We start from the raw sequence: 10,000 nt of genomic DNA, 5'->3' as shown, positions 1-10,000 counted from the left end.
TGGAATTGAATTTTAATGTCCGAAGAGAAATGTGTACATATATATATTTCTTAAAATCGTTTCCTTGAAATATCTATAAGTTTAAATTTCAAGTCCCGACGAAGTGAGAGTCAACCTACCGAAGGTTGGAAAGATAACTCGAGTTGTCATTTCGAGAAAAGGATTTTTCGGACGTACGATCTCTCTCTCTCTCTCTCTCTCTCTCTCTCTCTCTCTCTCTCTCTCTCTCTCTCTTTCTCTTTCTATCTCTCTGCTCTTCGTCCGTCCACGAAAGAACGGAGATATTCAATTACGGCAGATCGGTGCTAAGATACGCTCGACTGTGACAACTATATACAGACGGGTCACTGCGCAACGAAAGGGAAAAGATAACAAAGAAAATAAAACAAAAAAAAAGCAAAAATAAAATAAGAAAAATAAAAAAAAAACAAGAAAAATAAAAAACGCAAAAAAAAGTGGAGGAAAAAAATGCCACCTTCCACGAATAAATATCATATGCTTTGCATGGAAAAGGATATCCTACTATCCAGGGCCGGCGTAAGCATATATAAATTTTGCAAAATTGGATCAACCAAATTTTGAATTCGATCGTTCGAACGAATTTTCTCTATCCTTTTTAATCGTGGGATGTCCGCTTTATTTTTATTTATTTCTTTATATGTTGTTTCTTCAAAAATTATTCGATCATTCGATTCTTTTATCCTTCTTGATCAATTCTGATTAAATGATTTAAATAAGGAAAAAAAAAGAAAGAAAAAAGAAAGTAAAATAGAAAAAGAAAAACGTCAAGTTGTAATATATATATATATATATATATATATATATATATATATATATATATATATATTTAACTTCTTTCTTTTTTTTTAGAAAGATTCCTCAAAAAACTCATCGTTAAAAGTGAGTACAGATTAGTTCAATGAAATACATTAAAGTACTTATTCACAGTATCGTTCTTGCTCGTACTGTTTACGATCGTGAAAAATCTGAACGACGACGACGTAAGTAAATAAGTATGTAAATACGTAACATCAGTAAGAAAACCGAGCCTGGTAATTCTAGACGGACGAACTTTTGCGTCGAATGGCGCCCCCTATATCTCTTAGGTCCGACAGTGTTTCAAAAAATCTTTTAGTTTGATCTCTCTGGTCATGGAAGATAGAAAGAGAGAGCTCCTCTACGAAGAGCGGTGGGTGAAAGGAAAAGATAAAGGAGTGAAAGGAGGAAGGAAAAAAAAGAGAAGAGAAAAAAGATAAAACGAAAAAAAATATTATATAGAAAGAAGAAAGATAGATAGAAAGGAAAGAAAGGAACAGAGAAAGAGAAAATAAGTTGAAAAGAGAGAAAAAGATTGGTCAGAAGCATGTTCGCAGGAGCAACACGTGTGTCCTCCTTGCCAGGCGTTTACATAAACACGTATAAACGTCGTGTAACCGGTGCGAGAGAGAAAGAGAGATATAAGAGACATATCCTTCGTCTTCCTGTCGTTGTGTATACGTGAGAGGGTCACAACGGTAGCATCCCGACTCAGATAACAACCAAGGATATACGACTCTAAACTGCACCTACGTGCAGAAGAACGGGCTACCGAATTTTCAAGAAATCAAGATTCCTCTACCTTGCGATTTTTCGGAACTCCTCGTCACCTCGCTAGGTTGTTGAAAAAAAAAAAAAGGAAAGCAAAAAAACTCCACAAAAAACAGAAAATCAAAAAGAAAAGAAAAGAGAGAGAGAGAGAGAGAGAGAGAGAGATGAAGAAAATAAAATAAAATAACCGGGGACAACGAAATGGTCTCTCTGTGTGATTTATTTTTCTTTTTTTTTTCCTTCTTTTTTCTTTTCTTTCTTTTTTTTTTTCATTTTGTCCGACGGCGAACACTCGACCTCTCATGGAATTTGCGAGTAGGTATTTTAAGTTGCTAGAACGAATATTTGACTTTTTCATTCCGAGACAAAAAGATGATTCGAGAAAAGAGAAATCGAGGAAATGGAAAGGAAGAACGAAAAAAAAAGGAAAAAAAAGAAGAGAATTTCGAATCATGGATTTGTCTCGATGGAGAATTATTTTAAGAAATAAGAAAAGAAAAAAGAAGGAAGAAAACGGGCACTTAAAAAAAGAAAGAAAGACAGAAAGAAAGAGGATATTAAAAAGACGTAAGTACGCTGAGACTTACACGTACGTTGTAATACAATACAATAAAATTAGACGAATATAAAAGAAGAATATTAAATAAAAGAGAAAGTTATTTTTCACCTCAACGTCGAAGATATTCTAACGCCATTTTCTAAGGCCATATTCTAAAGATCGATCGAACAAGGTAGTAGGGTATCTACGAAAGAGAAACACCCTATTATTCCCCTGTATTATATGGGTCATCCTTTTGTCTTATCTCGACACGATCTGAAGAGGTGGTGGTCTCTAACGTGCTTTCCAATAGAAAAATAGAGAGAGAAAGAAAGAAAGAGAGAAAGAGAGAGAGAGAGAGAGAGAGAAATATATATAGTTGGACCCTCCAACTTCGAAACGACGATCGTATTGGCGTACGCTGAAGCGAGATGAGAAAGGACTGACACACACACACATTTATATATCTATATGTACGTTCGTTCATGTATGTATACGTTAACAAGAGAGAGAGAGAGAGAGAGAGAGAGAAAGAGAAAAGAGAGATGAAACGGACAAACACTCGAATTACCTTAGAAAAGAAACATCTGCCGATGGCGCTCTCCCTTTCATAACCAACATGGCGGAATGATCGGCGCATCAACTGGTAGTTAGGCTTGCCCACGGATTTGCGGTTCCTCCCCTCTTTTTCTTCTCTCTCTCTCTCTCTCTCTCGCTCTCTCTTTCTATCCGCAAACCACACTACCAATCACTCTATCTCTTTTTCCTTCACACGTCTTTAGTTCATGAGTTCCTCTATTCGATGGCTACTGAAAACGTTGGCGCAATTTTGTGCAAAGGGAATAATACACACACTTGGAGAAAGATTAGCACCGGTTAGAAAAGCAAACGACAGACGTAGGTAAACATTGAGATTTGTGTATATGTCTCTCTCTCTCTCTCTCTCTCTCTCTCTTTCTTATTCTCTCTTTTTGTATGAGTGTTTGCACTTAGTGTGTGTGTATTTGTGTATGTGTATACGTTAGATAAATCGTACGAAAGTTGATCCCTAAGTTCTTGAAACGTGTCGAATACACGTTTGTTTATATTACACGTTTTGACAGGTGCTCCGCAAATATATTATGTATACATTACTTTACTTACGTATATACTTACTATAACGTGTGTGTTGTACGGTTAAACGAAATTATAATCGGAAGCTCGAAAATTTTTCTATTTAGATATGGATGTTCGTCGAAGAAATAAACTCGCGTTGTTATCGGTATGACATCACTCGATAAAATTATATATATATACACACACGCATACACATATATATATAACGTTTTCAATATTATATATAACGTTATTAAATCTTGTTAAGAATGAATTATACTCATGGAAAAAATCATCGATCTATCTCAAGGTCTATCACGATTTTACCGTTAATAGTTTTCAAAAAAACAGAACAAAAAAAAATTAAAAAAAAGACGATGATGATTAATCATCGTTGGGGAAGTGGGGAAATCTTCTATAGAATGAAAGAAAATAGAGCAAAAAAAAAAGGAAAAAAAGTATACAGAAACGTTCGAAGCGAATTACTGAGAGAAGGTTTAAAAAAGGAAAAGAGAAAAAAGGAGAGAGAGAAAAGAAAAAGAAATCACAAGAGAAATAAGAATCGATGTAATCAATTTAAAGGAACGCGAGCCATCTCTCTATAGGTACTACTTATCTAAATCCTATATCTGGTCTCGAGCTAATCCTTAGAAAGATCGATCCGGCACCATCTTTTGGCGACTTTTCGATCTTATCGAAGGATCCGATCGGTTTGCCAGGAAGGGGAGTAGCAATCATTTTGCGTTTATCTATATACGTGGTTTCTTCTTGGAAAATAAGAATAAAAAGAATAAGAAAAAGCAGAAGAAGAAGAAGAAGAAGAAGAAGAAAAAGAAAACGAAAGTACGAAGAAGATTGAAGAATAAGAAAAATAAGAAGAATAAGAACGAACGAACGAACGAAAGAACGAAGAGAAAGATAAAAGATGGGTAACAGTAGAGTAATAAGAGGAATAAGGAAGAGGAGAGTGGAGGGGAGGGGGTGGAAAAGAAGGAAAGAAATATCTACCTATCCTTTTTTTCTTTCTTTTCTTCCTCTAACTAATGTAGAACGTATAACAAGGAAATTATCCACTCGAGAACGCCGACAGAATGGTCATAGAAGAGGTCACAGTTGAAGAAAGAAAAAGAAAAAAGAAGAAAGAGAAGAGAGAGAGAGAGAGAGAGAGAGATTTCGAAGGGTCCACCTAGTATATCTATGATGGATATATACAAGGAGGGGTCGGTTTTCGGGTGAGGTTGGTAACAATGTCCAGTGGCTGCCCTAGGGCTGGTGTCCTAGACCAAGACACAATGCCGAAAAAATCATCCATTATACTTCGCGCGAGTCTCAAGGTAGATAGAGAAGCAAAGTATTAAAGGGAAGAGCAAAACATGATAGAGCGAAAAAGAAAGAGAATGAGAGAGAGAGAGAGAGAGAGACTAGGATAGGAGTGCTCGCAAACTTTCAGATCTCGGGGACAATGGCGTACGCCCATATATCATTCCTAGACTTTTTCCTGAAAACTGTACTTCAATGAGTTTCCTTTTAAGGTTCCACATTTGGGAAAGATGGATAGAGAGAGAAAAAGAGAAAGAGAGAAAGAGAGAGAAGAAAGAGAAAGAAAAAAAGAGACAGATATAGATAGATAGATAGATAGATAGAGAGAGAGAGAGAGAGAGAGAGAGAGAGAGAGAGAGAGAGAGAGAGAGAGAGAGAGAGAGAGAGAGAGAAAGAAATTTTCGACTGTTTCATCCCTATTCTTCTCTCTCTCTCTCTCTCTCTCTCTCTCTCTCTCTCTCTCTCTCTCTCTTTTTAACCTAATGGTCGAGTCAACCTTGACTTTATCTAGTTCTTCTTTTTTCTTTTATAACAAGCTTCCAGATTTTCTTTTAACGGAAAAACGTTGGAAGCCCTCCACTAAATTTTACGCTGTTGTTCGCGTTAAATGGATCTTCATAAATCTCTAAAGTAATGTAATCGATAACGATCGAAAATGAGAAAGATAGAAAGAGAAAATTAAACTTTTCCCTTTTCTTTTTTTCTCTATTCTTTGCTACCCTCCCTACCCCTCCCCTCCACCTCTCCCCCACCCCGTCGCTTCCGTTCCATTCTCCTTAATTTTTTATCGTTCTTCCTTGGAAAAAAATTCATGAGATATACATACTTGCATATATCGACGTGACTCTCGATCAAAGTCACTCTCGATCTCGATAAAAGAGAAAAGTCGCGAACGAATAAGAAGTAGAACGTATAAGAAGGGATCTTAACTTTCGGTTAGCTCGTTTTATTATGTCTACAGTCTCGTGTTAGAGAGACGCCAAGCGATTAGGATCGGCATTTTTTTCTAATCCAGTCATTTGTACCTTATCGTCTTCTATTTGGAAACTATCCGGATTTGGAATACGGTTGCATGGTGGCTAACACATACATACATACATACATACGAACAAACGTACACGTACACACGTTGTACGCACATGTACACGTATATATGTACCGTATATACATACATAAATATATATGTATATGTATACACCGACAGAGTTGGAAAAGACATACGAGAAAAACACACACGAACGCTTACAAGTACACAAACATGAACTGAAAACGCGTTCGAAGGGATTTTATTCCTTGAGCTTGTGTATCTCTCTTCGATCCCAGCCGTAGCCAAAACGATTATAATAACTATTTTATCCGGCGCGGATCTGGGCCATTGTGCCTCCCCATTCTGAAAGTCATAACACGGTGCCTACACTGCCCTTCGGGATCCTCCACTCTTCGAGGGTCCCCTTCTATACGCATACCATTACGTCTTTCTCTGTATTTGTATGCTCACGCAAGCCACCATCGTTTCACCCGTGCAACACCATGAATTTCGAGTTTCGACTTCGAAGGACTCGTTGGATTCTGGCTAAGATACTCGTATGTACTCTTTTCTATATATATATATATATATATATATATATATATATATATATATATATATATAAGTATGTATATGTATGATGTACACATATTATCCACACATATATATGGATAGTGGGTTACGCGTGCACACGAGTATGCCAAAGGCAATATTTCACGGCATATTGTTGCCATCTGCACACGCACAGATCCATTGAATGGTCCATATGAATGTAGGAGAAAGATAGAGTGAGAGCGAGAGCGAGAGAGAGAGAGAGAGAGAGAGAGAGAGAGAGAGAGAGATAGATAGACGTAGTCGCACGTTTTATTTATCTGCTATTTATTTGCCAACGCGAGAGCTACCGTCGTTCCCCGACGGCCCTGTTGGGGACAGATTTTCAAAGTTATTAATCGTTCCGTTTTGGGACGAAGAAGAAGAAGAAAGAGAGAGATAGAGAGAGAGAGAGAGAGAGAGAGAGAGAGAGAGAGAGAGAGAGAGAGAGAGAGAGAGAGAGAAACGGATTCGAGACTATCTTTTATACCATTCGGCTTTTATAATCCCTATGGATGTGGTTGTTGGCACTATCGATAGATATGAAATCATAATCAAGTATTAGATTATATATGGATGGGGAAAGAGAGACAGATAATAATTGATCTCTTTTCTTTTTTTCATCTCTAAATATAATGTTAAGATATTAATCGTATAGCTATATTGATATAATAGATATTAAAATATATAATATAAATGATATAAAAACAAGGTTTAATATGAATTAAAAAATATCTTATAAAAACGATAAGAGTATAACAATGTATACATACATGAATATTTGCGTACATACATACATACATACATACATACATATATCATTGAAGATTAATTGATCATTAAATGAGCTACGTAAGAAACGTTAGAAAGTGTTAAGAAAATTTACATTAGAAGTCACATAAATATACATATATACATATATACATATATATTATACATACATACATACATATATATATATATATATATATATATATATATATATATATAGTTAGAGATGAAAGAGGTGGAAAAAAGAAAAACGATACGAACGATTGAGACCTTATGAAACGACGTTGAAAACGAGGGAACAGAACGTGGCTATTTCGACGTTCGAGATAAGCGTCGACACCATGCGTAAAACCAAGCTATATTTCTCTCTTTCTCTTTCTCTCTTTCTGTCTCTCTCTCTCTCTTTTTTCCTTTTTTCTTTTCCCTAAGTTCATAAATATTTAAAGCACCTTTTCTCTCTGTATGACGCTCGACGTTCTTGGCATTAGCAATATGTATGTTTATACAGACATGTACTTGCGTACGTACGTACGTATGTATGTCCTTTTGTTGGATACGTATGTATTTACGAACATTCGTATATACGTGGGTAGATTTGTGTTTGTGTTTATACCGGCCACGTTCGAACGAACCTAAGAACGAACGAACGAACGATTTGAATATAATCTGTGTCGTAGCGATATGTCAGTCGAACCTTACTATCTTATCGTACTTTTCACACGTGAAATGAATAACGACGTCCAAGTTGCAAGTTGATTATGATAGAATAGTTAATAGGTAACTATTAAACGTAAATTATATACCCACCTGTCTACATATTTATGTTTACAAATCAACCTTAATCGATAACTGCCGTCGTTGTTTCCTTCTGGGAAAGAAAAACTATTTTTTTTTATTTTCCTTCAGATATGCATGCGATGCGATTTAACGTTCGACGGATTGTATTTTTCGTATCGCAGAAAGAAAAAGAGAATGAAAGGAAAAAGGGATTGAATTGAAATAAAAAATTAAAATACAAAATACGAATAAAAGTGACATTCTATTAATATTGAATGAAATTAAATAAAAAATAAAAATGTGCAAGTATCTATACGAAAGAAGATATTTAAAAATAATATATATATATAAAATAATATATACTAATGTTAAAAATAATATATATAATATATATTACAAATAATATTGAAAAATATGCAAGACCAAAAATTGTTTTCAAGTGATCACGAATATTATATATCTTTTGCAAAATTATAGTTAATTAATGTATGCATAGATAATATACACATATACAATTCGTATATCTTAAACAAGAACATTCTTATCGATAACACATTGAAATTTAAAACGAATTAGTCGACGTTAAAAAGTCACGAATTCTGGAATAACGTTTCCTTGTTTCCACTCTCTTTTCTCTTTTACTTCTTTTACCTGCCTTCCTCTTTTTTTTTTCTTCATTTACCTTCCACCCCTTTTTCGTACACGTGGTAAAAAAAAAAGAAGAAGAAGAAGAGAAAGAAAGAGAAAAAAGAGAAAAAGAAACCACACAGTGGCTAACGCGCGCGCTTACTCTCGTAAGAAAAAAAAGAAAGAAAGAAGAAAGAAAGAAAAGGAAAGAAAAGAAGCAAGAAAAGTTGTTGGCCGCCATTTTCACCATAAAGAAAAAAAAAAAGGAAAGAAAAAGAAAGAAAGAAAGAAAGAAAGGAAGAAAAAAGAAATCCGCCAAGTTCGCGTTTCCGGCTCGGTCTCTTCTCAAGGCGAGTGCCAGAAGAGGAAAAGCCTTTCCGGAAGAGGAGGGTGGCCGAGCAACTTACCCCACCTTACACCCTCTCCCTCCTCCATCGTCTCCGCGGCCTTTGGCGTAAGGAAAAAGGGGGGAGTGGTGCGAACCGACGTTAAAATATATTCCAGTCAACTTCCGCTGGAAATAAATAAGAGTCACGCCACACGGTCTCGGTACACACACACACACGCATACATTCGTACACACATATATTATATGTAGATATACATTACATATATGTAGATATATAATTCAACGACTATGGTATCCATTCGTGTGAGAGAAAGGGAAAAAAGAGAAAAAAGAGAAAGAAAGAGAGAGAGAGAGAGAGAGAGAGAAAGTTTATCTCTCGATATCTTTTATCTCTTTTTCTCTCTTCTCTTAAGTTCGGCCGACGAAAAGAACCCTTCCGACTAACTCGAGATAAACGGAAATCGAGCTAAAGCTTTTTATAATCACGATCTCTTAATCTCCTTTTAATTACACCGTTCTCCCTTCACTCTTCTCATCCCTCTTTTCCTCTACTCTTTACCCCTCCTCTCTTCATCGATCCTCCCACTTGTATTACTTGAAACACCATTCGCTTTCTTCCTCTTCACACGGAATTCTCTTTCGTTGAACTTGTCAATTATTTTTCTTTTTCTTTTCTTTTCTTTTCTTGTTTTTCTTTTACATTTTTTATTTTTTACGTTTTTTATCTTTTTTTTTTTTATCGATCGCTGCGTTCACTTCGGTGTCGCAGTAAATGCGATGAAATATTCTTTTTTTCTATGTGTTTGTGTGTGTGTGTGTGTGTGTTCAGTCTCGATGACAAGTAATTAATATGTTTAAGAATTTAAGAAGGTCGTTAAATTCGAGATAGACAGAGAAAGATAGAGAGATAGAGAGATAGAGAATGAACGATTGAAATTGAAGAAGAATCTTCTTGCATTTTCTACGATTAACGTTTTAACCCCATGACATTTAAATAAACTTCAGAAAGAGAGGTTTTTGATATCGCGATTAGCCTCGTTTCGCTCGATAACGACGAGGACGTTTCGACGGATAAATATCTGGATTTATTATTGTATAAATATTTCTTTTCCTTTTTTTTTTTTCTATCAGATATTTATAATTATCTACATATATGACAGTTCAATGACAGTTCAATTACGTTTAAATCTTACACGATCTCTCTTATCGTGAAAAATTTTCTTTTACGTTAGAAAAACAAGAAAGAAAGAAAACATTATATTTCGTGAATAACTGCGAGATGCGACCTAATATAATATGTATCCATTTTATATCGTTA

General features: G+C 35.3%; 1 protein-coding gene across 1 annotated transcript in view; it reads left to right on the top strand.

The window, feature by feature from the left end:
• Nucleotides 1-10,000, top strand: part of LOC127072659 (zinc finger protein ZIC 4-like) — a 42,588-nt gene that overhangs the window by 27,487 nt on the left and 5,101 nt on the right. The window lies entirely within an intron of this gene.

Source organism: Vespula vulgaris, chromosome 2 (assembly GCF_905475345.1).
Source record: "Vespula vulgaris chromosome 2, iyVesVulg1.1, whole genome shotgun sequence".
Classification (NCBI taxonomy): Eukaryota; Metazoa; Arthropoda; class Insecta; order Hymenoptera; family Vespidae; genus Vespula; species Vespula vulgaris.
This window is presented reverse-complemented; position numbering and strand designations above follow the sequence as displayed.